The sequence below is a fragment of the Mustela nivalis genome, assembly GCF_964662115.1.
Source record: "Mustela nivalis genome assembly, chromosome: X".
In the NCBI taxonomy this organism is placed as follows: Eukaryota; Metazoa; Chordata; class Mammalia; order Carnivora; family Mustelidae; genus Mustela; species Mustela nivalis.
Genome location: NC_139040.1, coordinates 45,096,640 through 45,099,458, shown reverse-complemented (window position 1 = coordinate 45,099,458; position 2,819 = coordinate 45,096,640).

Here is a 2,819-nt window from a genome sequence, read left to right as displayed (position 1 = left end):
CATAAAATGGACATTACAAGTGCTGTCAGCAAATGCTGCCTGGGCAGTCACTCCAGCCCTGGGAACTCTCCAAGGCAAAATAAACAATGGAAAGCACTTGAGATGTTCTTTCAAGGAGCTGCCAGTGGAGCTGAAACAAACAACCACCGTTCTTTCTGAATAAGGTCTGTACTGTTCCCTCTGGCACTTAGTAACCTTCACCAGGAGTCTTCATGGTTGCTGCTGATTTGGGGAATGGGAATGGTAAGAGAGGTATTTAAAATGTCACCACTCTTTCTTGCTAAAACGCTCCAGCTTCTTTCTTCATTAAGCATTCCTCTAGTTATTCTAAGATTTTGACTAGATTCCAGAATTCTGTGAAAGTTGAGTCTAACAGTTTTTGCCCAAAATAGTTGCTTTTGTAGATGGGCCAGGCCCTGGAGCTTGCTACTCTGCCATTTTGAGTGGCATCATCTCCTTAAACCATTTTCACGGACTCCTAAAAATTACATGATACTTAGGCATTGTGCCTCCTGTGCCTAACGGATAAGATCACCCAGGGTCTATCTAGGGTCTTTGTACCCAAAGGGCATTCTGGGTCAGCATTTCTCCAGGAATAATGAACTTCCTGGCACAGATCAGCTTCCTATGTCAGAAAAATGGGGATTCAATTCCCAGCTATGCCCCTAATTCTATGATCTTGGCCAATGGACTTAACCTCTCTGAGATTCGCTTTCTCTCTTTTTCCCACTTGGTTTTCAGAATTAAAAAATTCAAAGAGATAACAATGTGAAAGTGCCTAGCTCAATACTGGTACTCAAATCTCATTCCAGTTCTCTCTCATCTTGAAATTTTCCTTGAGCTTTCTATTTTCTCTCTTGCTACTTTTCCATAGGGGAAATTAGTGGCTGGTAATGGCTGAATAAATTACCCCTTGAGTGGTGTTTGCATCCTTACAAAAGACAGTCCTTAGCCTATAGGATTTAAACTTTTATAATCTTAAATATTTTATTTATTTATTTGAGGGAGAGAGAGAGAGAGAGAGAGAGAGAAAGCATGAGAAGGGAGAAGGTCAGAGGGAGAAGCAGACTCCCCATGGAGCTGGGAGCCCGATGTGGGACTCGATTGGGACTCTGGGATCATGAACTGAGCCAAAGGCTGTTGCTTAACCAACTGAGCCACCCAGGCGCCCCTAAATCTTTTTTGATGGAATTGAAAGTCTCATTCCTTCTGGTAGAAGAACACTTTAGAAAATACTATTTCTCTCTTCTTTCCAGATACTTTGGGCATTGGCATATGCTGGTAGATGATGACTTCTGGTAGATGATGGCATTCTACTCTTGCAGAGTGGTGCCTTCTTCAAGGGATATGATTTTTCACAAATTAGACACACTACAGTGGATTTACAGATATTAACTGCCTACAGGTATGGAGTTGTGTGATTTGAGGCATATCACTAAAAACCTTACTTTGCTCATCTGTGAACTTGGGATAATAAAGGTGGAATGTGAAAGCATTTATAAACTTGAACTTAACCAATGGGTGACAATATAATTATTAATTTATAAGTTCATTATTATAAAGTCATAGCTGATGGCAAAATGCCTACCCACAAGGCAATAGCCTAAAAACTGTGACAATGGAAGGAATTTGTGATTTATATTTACTTCTCACTTTCTCTGAAGGCACACTTTCCCTACAAAATCTCTCCTAGGACAAAAAAATGAAACCACAAAAATGTTAATTCTTAGATTCAATTCCACTTATAATTTCTGTGAAATTTGTTATTTTTTATATCAATCTTTATTTTAAAAATGTCAAGGCAGCTTACAAAGATATAGGCTTGATAACAGGATTTTTTTTTTTTTAATGGAATGGAGTTTAACTTTACTCGGAGCTTCCCTGGCTCACATTTGAACAACTTGGTAACACTAATATGAAATCTTGCTTTGCATTTCCAGGCTCTGGCATTTGGAACAACCCCCATTTTCAGCTTATGCATCTATCTTATTTTATAGGGCTAACGTTAATGCAACAGATAATTTCCTGTGGACTCCGCTTCATTTTGCATGCCACGCAGGCCAACAAGACATCGTCGAGCTTCTTGTTCAAGCTGGAGCGGCCATCGATGCCGTCTCCATCAACAACTCCACTCCTTTGTCTAGAGCCATCCAGAGCTGTCGACTGGATACCGTCAAGTACCTCCTTGATATCGGCGCTAAATTCCAGATGACTGTGAAACTGGCAGAGCAGGCCATCAGCAAGGCCAGGCTAGAAACGCTGGAAACTCGGAGATGAGAGCTGTCCCTGCCATTCCCAAGAGGAATGTCTTCCGATGACAGGATTTTTTTAAGACATGAAATTGTAAGATAAAGGAAAGTAAGGTAGAAAAAATAAGACTGAAGTTATGAGGGATAATGAGAGTAAGTTTTGTATTGAACCCTACATGTAATTCTTTAGAACTCCCCACACAACCTACTCTAATAACTAGTCTGCCTTTGAACACTGCCAGTATTCATTACCTCTTGAGACAAGCCGGTTTGCTTTTGGACAGCTATGACTGGAAAGGACTTTTTCTTGGGGTTGCCACCTTGTAATGTAGCATTTAGTAATGATCTCCCAACTGTTACTCTCTACTTGATATTCTAATTTAATCCATATGTATTGAGAGTTCAGTATTTGTCAAACATGCATTGACACATTATCTTATTTAAATTTTATCCTCAAATAACCTTGTGAGATGAGTTTCTTTTAATATCCATTTTATAGATAAGGAAAATAAGGTTGCAAGAGGCTAAACGAGCTGTTTCCAGTTGCCTTAAAACAATTATGTGTGGTGG